We start from the raw sequence: 10000 nt of genomic DNA, 5'->3' as shown, positions 1-10000 counted from the left end.
CTCATAAGAAAACATGAGAAGTTAATCTGGTGACAGAAAGGTGAAGTGATCGTAAGTCTAACGTAACATAAGTAAGATTTAGTAGATGGGGGGAAAGGAGGAGAAAAAAAAAGAGCCGGCAGAGGGGACTAAGACGAAAACGTACTCTAATAGTCAAGGAAGTGAACTACTGGCAAATAAATTTCGGCTTATATTAAGTGAAACAGTTATCATATATGACAGGGAAGCGTCTCAGTAGAGCGTGTCCGGCCATATCATGGTGGAGTCCATGGGGAAAAATAAAAGGGGACAGCCTCGTGTCTTTTTGCACATGAGGCTTACAATACCTCGGCCACGGGATGTTGAGGCGGGCCACGTCTAGGCTGGATACAACCGCGCACACAAACCCAAGTTTTATGTGATACAATCTAGTCGTGGTCCAGTATTATAGCTGAGTGTGAAGGGAGACGCGTTTATTGCTGACGAGAGATGGAAGGTTACGGGAGGGAGTAAGGCAAGGCGGCTGAGGGGAGAACGATGAGAAGGCGTGTTTCGGGAGAGGCAAAAGTTATTATACTTAAAAGCCCAGTGGACTGCGATGTGGTGGTGATATAGGTAATGCTGACTCCAATGATAACTGTAATATTGGTTGTGACGCGCTGACACCACTGAAATGTTAATGAAATGATGTAATGGTGCGAGGCAACACTGGTACACTGGTTGAGGCCAAACAAGGAGTATATACTCTGGATATATTGGTGGAAAGGCTGATACAGGGTCACAAACATGGAGTGAACGAGAGAGAGACCATGAGAGTGGGCTAGCCGCGTCACTGATTGCGGGACGCCTCAGACGAGTGGATGATAAACAGAGGAACGCGGGAAATACTGAGATGATATATATAAAGTACATATTATAAAATGTATATAGATATACAAATGGATATATATAAATATGAAATAATAATAATAATAATAATAATAATACAATGAAATGTAACTATATTAAAGGTGCTGTTTCTCTCTTTTATGAGAGTGTGAATCTTAATTATGTGTCCCTTATATAGAATGGTATGTTATTAACTGTTATTCGAAATGAGTTTACATAAACTGAAAATATGTATTCCTTGATATTGCTGGCGATTCTCTCTCTCTCTCTCTCTCTCTCTCTCTCTCTCTCTCTCTCTCTCTCTCTCTCTCTCGCGCATTATTCCATCCCCGCCTTTTCAAGTTCGCAATGATAATAATTGGTCTCTTTCGGCCGCCAAGAATACAGAAGAGTCCTCATTAAGTCGAGCGGCTAAGGAGGGCGTAATAATTAGGCTGTCCGCTAAACTCATAAACCGGGAGGAATGAAGGCGTTAATTTGAAGACTTCTGCACTAAGGTAATTGAAATGAAGCACGGAAAGGTTGGAAGGAGCACTAAGGCACAACTGGAGGGACACCTTAAGGAAAAACCTGAAGGGATACACCTAAATGCGACTCATAACTCCTGCAAGTTTCTGGACTCTACCAAAAGAATTTCACGTCAAAAATTGTCACGCTCATTATAATTCCGTGGTATTGTCCTCCCTGTGGCCACTAGCCGTGAGATTATGCATGGAAGAAAATACTGGACACATGCTCATTTGATGTCTATCGGGATGTCCGTCTATTAAAATGTATCTTTACTTTATCCATATACTTGTTTACCTCCACTCATGTACATACGCACGCACGCACACATGCTCCGTACGCACGCACGCACGCACGCCCGCACACACACACACACACACACACACACACACACACACACACACACACACACACACACAATGAAATTTAATCAAGTTTTCGTCTTACATGTTTGTCATTGCTGGAACCACTTTAGGAGTTTCAGGGTCTCCTGTACAAGAAACTCGTGCCTTTTAGCCACTCAGAGTGGAAGGCTGGCCCGGCTGTTGCTGTGGTGTTGGTGTTCATGTGGTGATGATTTTGTGGGTGCAGTGTCAAAATGTAATTACTACCTCTGCTTCTGCTTCTTCTTCTAAAGATGCTATATCATTATGAACTATAAAAAAAATAATAATAACAATAATAATAATAAATAAAGTGATAACAAACATAATAATTACAAAAGTAATTTGATAACAATAATAATAAGAGTAATAATAACGAAAATGATACTACTACTACTACTACTACTACTACTACTACTATTACTACTACTACTACTACTACTACTACTACTACTATTATTATTATTATTTCTTCTTCTTCTTCTTCTTCTTCTTCTTCTTCTTATTATTATTATTATTATTATTATTATTACTATTATTATCATAAATAATAATAACAATAACAACAAAATAATGGTAATAATAATAATAATAATAATAATAATAACAACAATAATGATAATGATAATAATAAAAATTATAATAATAATAATGATAATAATAATAATAATAATAATAATAATAATAATAATAAAAACAATAATATTAATAAAATAATAATAAAAATGATAATCAAACAATAATGATGATAACAAACTTGTTTGAAGAAAAATTAAACGTTCTATCTTTCCTATCTATCTTTTCACGATTCCCAACGTATCTCTCTCTCTCTCTCTCTCTCTCTCTCTCTCTCTCTCTCTCTCTCTCTCTCTCTCTCTCTCTCTCTCTCTCTCGGTACAAGATAACGTAAGTGTGGGTCACTTTTACAAAAGAAAACAAGAAAAAAAAAACTATTATAACTGCACAGCTGCCTCTCACGAAAACATTTTAGCCGTGAGCACGAACATCAGAACCAGAGAAAAGAAAAATAGAAAAATGTTGATGCCACTGACCCTAAAACAAAACTCTATATTTTCCTTTTCCAGGCCGAGATGTACATGATCAAATGTAACTAAGTAGTTTTAACCCATCACTCTGATACGCACCAATTCACAACACTAAAAACAATTTATGAAATCTTTATTAGCATGTATAAAGAAGGGCGATAAAAAGAATATTTTTTCCAATTGCTAGGCAGCACAACATTTGGAGGTACAAGCAGAACAAGAAAAAATGTCTCCGAGTGGTTAGTAATAAAGGAAAAACGTATAAAATGTAAGTTAAAGGGATAGTTACTATTTGATTGTGAACAGATTTGCGACTCAGGAAGATGATAACGGGAATGGCTTTTGTTTTGTAAAGTTAATCCTTTATTAATTTTTTTTTTCATGTAGTAACATCTTATTGTCCTATTCAGGCTTTAGGAAATGCCTTTTCTGGTCATGATTTTTTTTGAATGAATATTTTCAAATTTTTCTTTTTCTGTACCAATCCCGGCCATTATAGTTATCTTTCGTGGTACGGTAGCGTCAGACTTTTAGGTAACTCCTCTCTTGTCTTAATTTTTTAATGCTATGTCTATCTAAACGATAACTTTTTTACCATCAGTATTATTATCATTATTATTATTATTACTATTATTATTATTATCATCATTACTACTACTATTGTTATTATTATTATTTCCTTTTATATATTTATTTATTCATTTATCTTTTTTGTGAGGAAAGGAGGAGGAGGAGGAGGAGGAGGAGGAAGAAAAGCGAGGTAAGACTCCAAAAAAGTAATTTCAAACCTTGGTGATGCTAGGATGGTGACGCAGCAAAGGAAGGGTAAGTGATGGAATAGCAGCAAGGCTGGTGATGATGGCGGTAACAGGGTCAGCGGGCGGTAATTGTAACGGTGATGGCGGGCAGATAATTGGTAATGGGGAGCTGCGGGTGAGTGAAAGGGAGTGTGACGGTAGGTGGCGACGATTATTGAGGATGGTGGTGGAAAAGTGACGTGGGTGGGGATGAAGGCCAGGAAGGTCTGAGTAGCGGCACCGTGGCACCGTGGTATCCTCCGCCCGGAAATTTGCTCTTTTCGCCTGGCTTGATTTCTCCCTTCCCGTTAAGCCTTTCCGCTCCACTGTTCTCATCTTTAATTACCACCTCGCACCTCGCGGGTCTTCCAGGAATACACGTCATTAGGTGTCCTGCATTACCATCAATGGACATCGAGGAGAAACGAGCGTCATGTTCGGTTCTAAGAAAGGAATTTTTTCCCTATTTTAAGTTTCTTTTTTAAACAAAAAATATTAATTTTCTAGGATCAGAACCAGGAGAAAAAAAGATGTATATAAAAAATATCAGGGAATTACAGAATAAAAAAGAAATACAATTCAAAACAAAGAAAAATAAGATAAAAAATAATGGACTGGAAAGTATCTAGCAATCAACAGTAAGGTTTCTGGCTAAATTTCATTGAATGTGAAATATGGTTACCCTTGTACTGTTCTTGTGACTTTCAAAGCTTCTTTCACATCCCTATTTATTCTCCCTCCTTTAAAGATACTGACACGAAAAATTTCATTAATTTGCATGAAAAAAATAAAAAAGCCATTAATCTCGCCTCACTTCATAATCCATAGCTACCTAACAAAGGCTGGGTAGATAATGTAGCAGTAGCATTTATTGCTCCTTTATCCTTATTCCGATTCCCGTCCCGTCAGTGTTTCTGACTTATCTGCGCTGTGGATTGACATGAGAAGGAGCAGGCTTTGAGGAGGAGGATTTTCAATAGTAATTAGTGGAGGAAACTAGTAAAAAAAATATTATCATTCCATGTGACAAAATAAGAACTGAATATATATATGCAAGAAGATAAGAGAGATCATGAACTAAGAAAAAGAAAGAAAAAAGTGACTAGATGTGTCAAGTCCTCTCCAACTGACTATACTCATCATCCTAGCTCATTAATTTAAAACGCTTTTGTTTTCAAAATGTTAACTGACTCTATACTAACAACCTAGTAACTGAATTCATTCCAGACATTACCACCGCTACATTTGTTGACTAAACTAGGCATCCTGAGACTACTTAAGTTACTGTGAGAGATTGTGATTGGTAGGGTATACAAGAATTGATTGCAAACACGCCTGAAATATGAATAAGAGACTTCCAAGAAAATACGGGCTGTTAGTATATCAAAAGGAGAGGGAGGACTGGAGAGTGAGAGGAATAGAGAGTGCAAGGATGAAACGCAAGGACAGGAACAATTAGAGACCCTACTGGCGTGGTCAACCCCTTGAGGGAATTCCAATTAAGGAACAGGCAACATAATAGACAGAATACTCCCGGAGTGACTTTATACTAGCGAGGGGTCTTCATTAGTCATTCCCCACTCCATGAAGTAAGTTTTCGCCTCAGCTTACATTAGTCCACTACAAGACAAAGATCTGCCAAGAGATAGAGAGAAGGAACACTTATAGTCGTGGTCAATAATTGAGTAACCTGCCATACTTTCTTCCAGTGCGTTTAGCGTGTTCCCTCAATCCAGTCCAGTGATCTGTGTAATACATTAATGAGTGTGACACGCCACCCTGGCTTAATTTATCATGATAAGAAGCTGCTGCGTGAAGGCAAAGGAATCCTGTCTCGAATACATAATTTCACTAGTAGAAAAGGAAACTAGTTTTCGTACGAACAGCGTACAATTGATTAAGAGATACTGAACATTCGCATTAATATCCAAACCTTCTTTCTTTTATCTATATACTAGTTACTTAATAGTCGTGTTAACAATCTCTACAGTTCAGCTATCCGAAACTCTATCCTTTTTATCTCTGAAGTTGTGAGTTTAATTTACGAATCGAAGGAAGTGGGTTAATTAACATCTCGCTTTACCTTCTTACCTGTGTTGTCTGTCCGTTGATAGCTGATTGCTCACTGCGTACTGCGTTGTTGTCGTTGGTACCGTTGCTGCTAGTGGTGGGTTGACAGATGTATACACTCTTAGTTTCCTATATTACGTTGTTCTGCTGTGTATACTTGCGTGTGTGTGTGAACTGAAAAATAGATAAGTAAATAAAAAGGAAAGTAAAATCAAAATCAACTAAATTGTCCGTGAAAAAAACCCCAAGAAAAAAGTTTCAGTGAAAGTAGTAAAACATTGTGAGGAGTCAAACGAAAACAATACAAAAATAAATCAAAGTAATGCTGCAAGGTTCGGTGGCATGGGTATATATAATGGTGAAGGTTAATAAGAAGTCGAAGTTTTTGAAATAGTTTATTATCCCGAGTCTATACCGGCGACACGACACTCACTGCACAGCGTTATAAAAGTGTTAAAGTTCCTTCTGGCACTCATTTCATGACGTCACATTTCAGCCTCTCTATGTATAGCAAAAATAATTTCTTTCTCCACTTCCTTTCACTTTTCTCACTTTTTCCTCTCTTCCATCATGCATCTTTCCGTATTATCTTTTTACACATCCTGTTTCCTACCAGCTTGTTGCGTCAGACTCTTGGAATATCACCTGAAAGACAGTTAATTTTCCACAAATGTACACAATATTACATTACTCTGAGGTGTCTCGTGCAGTGTGCGGCAGGGGGAATAGCCAAGAATTATCTAAGAGTGGCGCCATGTCATTCTTTCTTACGGTCATGTGGTAAAATCTGACGAGCGAAAAATAAAAGTATACATAAGAGTACATTACTGGAAGATCACTCAGCCTTGTAGGGTTAAGTAAATTGATTATTCTTTTTGTAGACAGCACCCTAGCACAGCGCGTCACGTCCTGCAGTTTCCAACACAAACAGACGGAAAGCGTGACACAAGAATACCCCACCTCTGTAATGCCGCATGGCGCTGGTGGATGTAGGAGGGGAGGAAGGACAGGGTTTTGATTGGGCAGAGCTGTGGATGCTGCAGGAGAGCGTCGAGGCTATGCCTGATTCAGCACGATGCTGGCGGACCCTGTTGGGTAACAAGCACGACACGACACGGCACGGCACGGCACGGCACGGCACGGCACGGCACAGCACTGCACTGCACTGCACTGCACTGCACGCCACTGCTCTCTCTCTCTCTCTCTCTCTCTCTCTCTCTCTCTCTCATTTAAGATAAAAAACAGAAAACAAGTCGCTGAGACGGAGTCATCAGATAACATAATGTCAGCAACAGTGGCAACATGCGTCCTTGCCTTGGTGCGTGCTCTCTCTCTCTCTCTCTCTCTCTCTTTTACACACACACACACAGCTTACATATTTAAAACACCTTACGACATTACAATGTACACCAATGTACATACAAGCCACCATCAGCCTCCAGCTGTGCACCATTGGACACGCGTCCACATAAAGAAGTGGCTACGCCGCCGCTATCCGACACTAACAAGGTACAAGAGTACGGTGTTTACCTGTGCGTATAACGTTACATCGTACATAATATTCTAAGTACATTATATAACAATGTACATTAAACTCCGAGTTATAATGTGTTCTATAATATACAAAATATTACAATCGTCACACTCAGTAATATACATGGAGGAGGCGCTACATCCTGGCCAGGTCTGCCGCGATAGCCGGGCCGCCACTCACGGAGCAAGGCGGGCTGCACTGTCCATGGCAGAAAGGTAGCTTGGGAGGAGCGGGTCGTGGCCAGGCGGGATGGGGCAGTTGGGTCATGGTCCCACATGCCACGAAGCACTAAAGCAAAACAGTCCGCGAGAACGACTTTGACATACTGCCCCACTCCCGCTGCATTATCTTTTCACAATGGGCGACTGTTGTGTAGAAATGCTAATGGGAGTTTCTTTTCTGCATCCAGCGAGTCTTTATGCCCATAATTAATTAAGTTTCAATATTCACCAGCTCAATAAAGAATTGTCGGGTGGTGTCTTGGTCTTGCAGGTGTGAGCAGCTGAGGGCGCCAGGGATCCTGCGTCTTTACCCTTGGATTACCTTTCAAAGTGAACTTGTGGCTTCAGCAGATCAGGTTTCCTATTCATGTCGCATTTCATTTAAGTCCATTCCATTCCGCCGCTCTGGCCCTTCACGCTGCGACTGAGTCCTCTAGTGAAGTCCAACATCACTCGGAAACTTAAATGCAAGATAACCCTCAGTTCGCTGCTCACAGTCCACTGACAACAGACAGACCTACGGACACCATAGTAACAACAACATCAATAACAACAACAATATTAATAGCACTACCACCCAGTCTTTAGGTCACGTTAACGCCATCAGGAGACATGCCTTTTATCTCCCTTTGTGCTTTTGTTTTTCCAGTCACGTAATGAAGGGAAAGAGGTGATCTGGTTGGTCTCTGTGCCGTGGTGAACTGGCTGACGTGGAGTGGCGTAGGCTGCCAGGGCGATGAGAGCAGCGGACTGGAGCGATGCGGCCAGTGGTGGGATGGGCGGCGGTTTAACCAGATCCCGCCGAGGCAGTCAGCTAAAAAGATAAAGACTTAATCGTCCGCAATCTGGAATTGATCTAGCACGTTAGGAGAACCTCAGGCTGTCTTTAGGTTTGGGTGTCATCTGTCGGCTCTCTCGCTTTCACGTACTCGCACTCGCATTCTTACAGGTGCGAGCGCGCGCGCGCTAGCACACACGCACACGTACACACATTCTCTCTCTCTCTCTCTCTCTCTCTCTCTCTCTCTCTCTCTCTCTCTCTCCTTAGAGTAATTAAAATATTCAGAGGAAAATATGAGTTTATAATTATATTGCTAAGAAAACGACAATAAGCTAATAATTTTCTTCTTTCTCCTCCTGCTCCTCCTCCTCCTCCTCTCCCTCCTCCTCATAATACTAAAGCTAATGTACGACTATGAAAACTACTACTTTTCAATCTATAGAACATAATCTCCTCCCCACTAAATCTCATCTTTTCCTTACTGAGACACAAGTGTCTAAGGCAATTGACAGTAGCCCCTTTTCTGCATGTCCCCCTCCTACTTTCTCTATCCTCATATTCACTTCAAAGCTGACTATTACCTCTATGTGCGCAACGACTTTACTTGCTTTCATGCCCACGCTCTTGAATCTTCCGAATTTTGTACTATCTGGCTACGAATACAGAGTCACTCTCAAAAGAAAATTGATCTCTGCTGTATATCTCTCACTCAATTCCTCTGACTATAAAAATTTATTTGACTACTTAACTTCCAAAAGTGGAGGATATTCCGACTCTCTTTCCTTTTGCGAAGGTCTCCATTCTTGGAGACTTCAATGTTCACCACCAATTTTGGGTTTCATATCTTTTCACTGACCATCCTGGTGAACTACCCTTTACTTTTGCCATCCTCTATGACTTACAGAAGCAGGTGCAACATCCTACTCGTATTCCTGACAGTCTTCGAGATATGCCAAACATTTTTTATTTTTTCCTAACATCTGATCCTTCTGCTTATGCTGTTACCCTATCTTCTCTGTCGGGCTCCTCCGATCACAGTCTTATATCAGTATCTTGTCATATCGTTCCAATTCTCCTCAGGATCCCCCAAAGCGAAGATATCTCTTGCGCTTTGCTGAGCGTAACATAGATAACAGTGTTTGGCACGGAGGCCTGCCTTTCTTACTCTTTCTCTAAACTTAAACTTTCCAAATTTTGGTTTATTAAATACTGTTCTTGTGCTATACATAATGAAGATGGTCCACAAAAGGTATTTGAGTCTAATATCATCTGAATCTCATGCGCTTTATAATTCTGCCTGAAATCATCCCAAGTATGTTCTCCAACTAAATTAGCACTCCTTCATTAAAAGAAAACTTCAAAAGCTTTCGAGATCTAACTCCTTGCGAGGCTTCCGGCACCTAGGTAAAAACACCCAAGAACTTTACTTCTTCATCTTCCCACCCTTTATTTCACCCTGATTACACGACTGTTATCTCATCTATTTTTAAAGCTGAACTCTTCTCTCAAACTTTTGCTAAAACTCTACTTTGAAGGATTCATGACTTGTTCCTCCCTCTCCTCCCTCCCCTCTGACTATTTCATTCTAAGTATCCAAATCATTCGCAATGTTGTTTTCCATGGTCTCCCTGTCCTAAACTTTCAAAAAGCTTAAAAACCTGTCCTGTCATCCACACTCTTCTTAATATTCATCAATGATATTCCAAACCAAACTTCATGTCTTATCCACTCCTACGACGATGATATTACTTAACTTTCCCGCGCCTTTTCAAAAGCGATCAAACCTTCATGAAA

General features: G+C 40.1%; 1 protein-coding gene across 6 annotated transcripts in view; it reads right to left on the bottom strand.

The window, feature by feature from the left end:
• Nucleotides 1–5709: 5709 nt before the first annotated feature.
• The window catches only part of LOC123498727 (amphoterin-induced protein 2-like), a 437692-nt gene continuing 433401 nt past the window's right edge, over nucleotides 5710–10000 (bottom strand). For 5 of the 6 annotated variants that reach the window (XM_045246126.1, XM_045246131.1, XM_045246130.1 and 2 more), the window contains one exon: nucleotides 6053–8239. The gene's annotated coding sequence lies outside the window, so the exon portion shown is untranslated. Of the gene's footprint in view, nucleotides 5845–6052; nucleotides 8240–10000 lie in introns of those variants that run through there. The other variant, XM_045246129.1, reaches the window with a different exon arrangement.

The sequence above is a fragment of the Portunus trituberculatus genome, chromosome 48 (assembly GCF_017591435.1).
Source record: "Portunus trituberculatus isolate SZX2019 chromosome 48, ASM1759143v1, whole genome shotgun sequence".
Lineage (NCBI taxonomy): Eukaryota > Metazoa > Arthropoda > Malacostraca > Decapoda > Portunidae > Portunus > Portunus trituberculatus.
Note: the sequence above shows the minus strand (reverse complement) of the source record. Positions and strands in the feature narration are given on the sequence as shown.